Raw genomic sequence first — 6,939 nt, forward strand, 5'->3', positions numbered from 1 at the left:
CATTATTGCTCTTTCCAAAAACAAGAAAATACCTCATGAAATTGTTTTGGTAAATGCTCTGGCCAATGCCAAATTTTCATACTGAGTGATTGAATGTTAGCAAAGGGTAAAAAAAAAAAAATTAACTTGAATAATGAGGCTATTTTTAATGAGAGTATGATTTAGTAGGAGTGGAATTTAACCTTTTTATAAATGGTTATATATATATATCATTGTATATAAAATATTTGCATGTATATGTCATAAATCTATATAAACATTAAGAGTGTAAAGAGCTCTCTTAATTTTTTCCCCATATACTAAATTTTATTGAGAAAAAAACTTTTCTCAGATTTATTTTGAGTATTTAGAGATTTTCAAATCCTTGACACTTTACCCTCATGACTGTCATGGCTTTGGATAGTGCTACAACTCTCTGAAATGTTTTCAAATATAAGGAGAATATCTACAGAGCTAATGAGAACAAATTTAAGTAAGTTAATTAAGTATATCTTATCTCTATTTAGAATAATTGTTTAGCAAATACAAAGCCTTCACTTTTCTCAGTTACTAAATTGCCACCGTTCTTGCGTCTTTGAAGGTCAGAGTTAAGAACAATTCATTTTTTAAAAATATGATCACCACCAACAGGGTACCTGCTGACTTTGCTAGGTGTTAGAGATACAGCAATATATTTTTTATGTCCCTTTATGGACAATATTCTAAAAAAGTTTCTGGTTGGAACAGTTGGTGTTGATTCACTAAAGAGGAGATACGCCACAACATTTGTTTTATGAATCACTCTTATCCATCTGTGGTAAAGAATCTTCATTTTACTAAACCGCATCTTCATTGGCAAACATACTACTTGGCATCCTCCCTCACCATTGTGGACATTGGCAACCATACATGGAGATTTGGAATGTCTAGGAGGACCATCACCATACACTCATGCATTATGGCTCTTAGGTCACCCAGCTCTACTGTGGAGGTCCAGTTGTGCTTGTGGGTTTTCTCCTGAATCACATCCTACAGATTCCATTAAAAGCAGTATACCCTTAACTTGAAGGGATTTGTTTCTGTTTTTCATAGAAATACAATGCAACATAAAGGGAAACAAAAATTAATTATTTGAGCTGTCCAGAGTTTAAATTCCACGTGCAGTAGATTATATCATTTCCCTCCGCTCCCGCCCCACCCTATTTTCTACCTTTCTTTTAAGAAGATTGTGCATTCCTTCTCTAGCTATGAGACCTAAGTGGACTCCTCAAGGGATGAACAAATTTACCACCTCACTGAGACAGAGTTGGTCAGTTGACTGTTTTGACCAATGAATGGACTGTGTGTCGTGTAAGCAGAAACATTAAGAACTGCCACGTGGTCGCTATTGCCCATATAGAAACTGTTCTTTCAGCCTGGATCCCCAAATGAATAAGAGACATGCTACAGAGCCATAGTCTGGAGCAGCTGACCTGCAGTGACATGGAATTTAAGGGAGACCTAAAAGTTAATTGCCATAATCTACTGAGATTTAAAGATTGTCCCTATGTTATCACAAAGTGGAAACTAACTGATAAACCACACAAACAGACAATATTATGTTACTAGTAAAGCCTAATTTCATTAGCTTGCGATTATCATCATTCTTAATATATTTCACTTTTAATTAATCCTTTAGTCATTGCTCTGCCGTTAAAGAAGCCTAGTCACTTCCTCTTTAAGCTTCCATCTTAACCCTTTCCTTATCCTTCAAGTTACTCAAAAATCCTGTGCAGTATAGTTTACTCGGTACAGAGTGGAACAATCCTCTAGGCATGCTGCTGCTGCTGCTAAATCACTTCAGTCGTGTCCGACTCTGTACGACCCCATAGACGGCAGCCCACCAGGCTCCCCTGTCCCTGGGACTCTCCAGGCAAGAACACTGGAATGGGTTGCCATTTCCTTCTCCAATGCATGAAAGTAAAAAGTGAAAGTGAACTTGCTCAGTCGTGTCCGACTTTTCACAACCCCATAGACTGCAGCCTACCAGGCTCCTCCAACCATGGGATTCTCCAGGCAAGAGCACTGGAATGGGTTGCCATTGCCCTCTTCACCTCTAGGCATAGAGGGGAAAAAAAAAGATTAAAAACTCCAAAATGTCCATTAGTTTCCATGCTTCTTTCACTGTCATGTGACACAGCTATTAAAGATTACATCTGAAAATAAAATAAAGATTACATCTGTCTTGGAGTAGTCTAATGCTGTTTGTTTATTGATGCTGTGTTACAGCTGTAGTCCTAGATCATTATTGTGGGCACACCACTCTCTTATTTCACCCTCACTTGCTCAGCATCTTAAAATGAAATTGCAGGGACTTCCCTGGTGGTCTAGTGGTTAAGACGCTGTACTTTCACTGCAGAGGGCATGGTTTGATCCCTGGTCAAGGGACTAAGATTCTGAATGCTACTTGTTGGGGCCAAAAAGAAAAAAGTGCAATTACATTATGTGCTGAAAGTGACCTTGCCTCTCTGGCCCTTGAAAAAGTGAGAAGTGTTAGTTGCTTAGTTGTGTCCGACCCATTGCAACGCTATGAACTGTAGCCCACCAGCCTCCTCTGTCCAGGGATTCTCCAGGCAAGAATACTGGAGTGGGTTGCCATGCCCTTCTCCAGCTCTGGCCTTTGGCCTTTTAGTTAAATTTAGGCCACCAGGATACATACCCCTTGCTTTATGGGGAGTTTACTACACATTACAGTGTCTTTTTAACCAGGGAAACCCATCCATCATGAGAAGTTTCTCTAACATTAAATCACAGATACAATTTCATACTAATCCTATGACCAATGAGCAAATGTTCCTTTGAGCTTTACTAGGAGCTTAGTACATATCTTCATTCATTCATGTAACCAAAAGGCCACTTCAGAGGACAAAATGTGACACCATTAAATTGTATGACTATGCATCTCTGCATAAATAGAAATGTACATGGAAGATTCCTTAAATTAAAAAAGAAAAATGTACCTTTTCACATGAATGTATGTCACTCCTGTTCTGTCATCACCTATATCACTATTGCACCACTAGTGTTTAGCAGAATGCTTGGCATGTATTAAGTGCTCAACTGGGGTCAAACGCAAATCTCCTGCATTGCAGGTGGATTCTTTACCATTGAGCCACTGGGGAAGCCCAATTAGAATAAATGTGAGAAATATCAATTATAAGGCAAGACAATAAGATCAGAAGTGGACTAGAATTTTCTCACTCCATATTTTCAAATAAACAATAATTTTCTTTGAACTTTTATATCTCCAAATATTGCTAACTCTTGAAATCTAATATCTGAGATCTTTGGGAAGACATTTCAGAGGCAGTGGAATTAGACTGGGTCTTGGACTATTCACAGGGCTCTCAGGTAAACTTTAATAAATGATACAAATAGAAGAAGAAATATACAAACAACCCTTATTCTGTTTGTGTGAGTTCATCATAAAACTGAGAATGTCTCTTACTTTTTCATCCTATAATTTTAAAAAATGATTTGTACGTATCATATAGTAAAGGAATGAAAAATCCATTAGGCAAGTTTTCTTAGATGATAAAGCACATGAGGCCTTTTCTGGCGGTGACGCCCTCCTCACGAGAACATGCCTCTCACAAAGGATCTTCTTCATCCGTCTCCAGAAGAGAAGAAGAGGAAACATAAGAAGAAGCGCCTGGTACAGAGCCCTAATTCCTATTTCTTGGATGTAAAATGCCCAGGATGCTATAAAATCACCACCGTCTTTAGCCATGCACAAACAGTAGTTTAGTGTGTTGACTGCTATACTGTCCTCTGCCAGCCTATAGGAGGAAAAGCAAGGCTTACAGAAGGATGCTCCTTCAGACAGAAGCAGCACGAACAGGATCTTGCATCAAGATGAATGGGAAACCAACTCAATAAATATGTTTTGGATAAAAAAAAAAATCATGTGAGTTGTCTTAATGTTTGAAAACATATTTTTCTGACTAACTACATCATTAGGATCAGTAGAAAACCATCAATTCCCCAAACCTTTCAGATTTGTATAATAATGAAAAAGGATATATTTCAGTCAGATTTTTATTTCTCTGTCCCAAATCCAATATGGTATTATATACATAGTTAAAAATGTTTCTTCAAAAATTAAAAAAATTTTTATGATTATTCAACTTTATTCCATTCCCTGGACATTGAATTTATACTTACCATCTTGAGTAAAAGAATGAGTAACCAAAAGTCCTAGATAAACTATAAGAAATGAAGCAAATAATCATGAGCTAAGATATACATATTGTCATATGTGTAAAATCACTATTGTGTGGAGTTCCCTGCTGGTCCAATGGTTAAGAATCTGCCTGCCAATGTAAAGGACAAAAGTTCAATCCCTGGTCCTGGAAGATCTCACATGCCTTGAGGCAACTAAGCCTAAATGCCACAGCTACTAAGCCCATGCTCCCTATAGCCATGCCTCTCAATAACAGAAGCTACTGCAATGAGAAGCCCACGTACCACAACTAGAGAGTAGCCCCTGTTCACTGCAACTAGAGAAAGCCTGCACACAGCAGTGAAGGCCCAGAAAAGCCAAAAATTGATAAATAAATCACCATTGGGATTCATGTCAGGATATTGTAGATATTGATTAACAATTGAATTATTTTTAATTAATGCAGATTTTTCTTTGAATGTTATATGTTATCATTCAGTCACTAAATTATGTCTGACTCTTTGGGAACGCATGGATTGCAGCACCCCAGGATGCGTGCTGAGTGTTACAGCATCTAGCTTATGATTTGGAAGTAAGAAAATCTGTTATCCAACATCTGCTCCTTACTGGCTAATTGTGCAACTTTGGGACAGTGATATCAATTTCCTGGGCCTTGATTTTCATATTTTTAAAATAATAATACCTAACTTGGGGGGGGGGCAGTGTATAAATCAGTAATGACATACACACATTACACACAACTCTTTGATTGCAAGAAGCAGGAAATGTAAGTAAGACAAAAAATTTATATTTCAATTAACCAAAAAATTTATATTTCAAGCCACACACCAAAAAGGAAAAAGAAAAAACAAAAAACAATGAGTATATCTGTGAATTCAAATCATTAGATTTTCATATTGACTTCTATATTTGCCTTTTTTTTAATAAAGAGCTGTGCTATCACAAACTAACCATCTTCACAAGGTTAAAAACAAGACTGTAACCAGGTTGGATCTTAAATTCTCAAAAGTTTCATGAGAAGAAAGGAAAAAAATTCTATCCAACTAATTCCAGTTAGAAAATCCTGGGGAAGAAAACTGGTCCTGCTAATTGGTTCTCATATTCATTTTTGAATCAAGCAGTGGTAATCAGATGCAAGACTGTGACAGGCCCCAATATCTGTGATATGTCCGGACCTGTGATGTGGGATGTATGAGCTACAACCAAAAAAGGGAAGAAAAGATACAGGACAAATCAGAAGAAGTGGCAAAACAGAATCTTCATTATTAAAGTACTTGGCATAGTATTAGCTAAGGACTTGGAAATGATAGAGATTAGTGCTGATGAGATTAACTTTCATTTCCTGGATCAACCAATTAGTTAGCTTCATTCTGGTTTATGGACCACTCATGTATGCTCATGGTGGTGAGCATGAGAGGAATCCAATAAGAGAGAGAAATGCGCGACATCCACCGTTGTTAGGTTAGAGCTTGTTTTACCGATGATGTGTCATTTGGGGTATGTATTCCTCCTAAGGGCAGAGGGTTACTACTCTTGCAGATTTCAATACGTTAATTTGAAATAAGACATCTAATTCAGAGTCAAAGTGAACTGCAATCTGCTGGAATATGCTGAGGTCATCTTGACACATCTAGCAGTAATGAAAAAAATCATTCTTGCTTCATCACTTGCTAGCTGTGTGTCCTTGACTGAGTTATGAGCCTCTCTGGGCCTCAGTTTCCCCAAAAGTTACATGGGGTAATAATAATACCTACATTTTCATAAAGTATCTGAGGCAATTAAATGACTTAATATATAAAAAGCAGGGGAGGGGGAGAAATAACTCATTGCGTGGGGAGTTGGACATTTGAGTATCTACTTCAGAATGCTTGTACGGAAGGTGAGGACTCCTTTCTCTTTCTGACTCAGAGACTAGGGCTGAATTACCCAGCCATTCCTTGATCCAGCAGTCCTCTGACTCAGGACTTTGAACTTTAGATTGGTTGCAAACAAATGGGTGGTTGGTTCATTCATGACAGCCAGTGTTGGATTCTGCAGTGGGAACTAATAAAAATGCCTGGATAGTTCAGGGATGTCTGGGAGCAGTGGTATAGTGGCAGTGCAGGAAAGCATTGCTTCTCCTGCCCAGATGCTATGCTCTTTTTGTTTCTATCTGTGCACCAAATGTACTCCTCCATTTTCTCATTAATTACGAGCTCCCTATTTTTCTCCCAAAGTCCTCTTTCAAGTAAAAATTGTATAGTGGCTCTCTCTTGCCTGAAATTAAAAAAAAAGAAAACAAAAAACAAAATCTTACTAGTACAATACCTGATATAGATATTCAAAATGACAGTTTTTTTAATGTAAGCCAAACTATATAAGTACAAAGAAAAATAACCAAAGCAGCTAGATTAAGACAAGTAATTATCGGTCATGGCAGCTGACTGTTAACTTTTATTTTGCTCTCTATCCTTTACATGACTCATCTGACCAAGCACTTATGATATACTTAGCACTTACGATACACAGAAATGAAGAATAATCGTGGGACCATCTTCACATGTCATAGAGTTGTACAAATGTCAAATAACTTAACAAATCAGGAAATGCATGTTCACAATTTTTGGTAAGTGCTTTCAATGCATGTATAAGACTAAATAATAAAGTATAACAGTAGGACCTAACTTAGTCCAGGGGAGGGTACTTGGGTCTCAGTTCCATGTAAGCTATGACTTATATATTCTTTGTGGATGAGTAAG

At 37.5% G+C, this 6,939-nt stretch overlaps 1 pseudogene; it reads left to right on the forward strand.

Moving 5' to 3' along the window:
• The first annotated feature begins 3,601 nt into the window (after positions 1 to 3,601).
• On the forward strand, positions 3,602 to 3,877 carry LOC133042184 (small ribosomal subunit protein eS27-like; annotated as a pseudogene).
• The last annotated feature ends 3,062 nt before the right edge of the window (positions 3,878 to 6,939 follow it).

The sequence above is a fragment of the Dama dama genome, chromosome 21, assembly GCF_033118175.1.
Source record: "Dama dama isolate Ldn47 chromosome 21, ASM3311817v1, whole genome shotgun sequence".
NCBI lineage: Eukaryota > Metazoa > Chordata > Mammalia > Artiodactyla > Cervidae > Dama > Dama dama.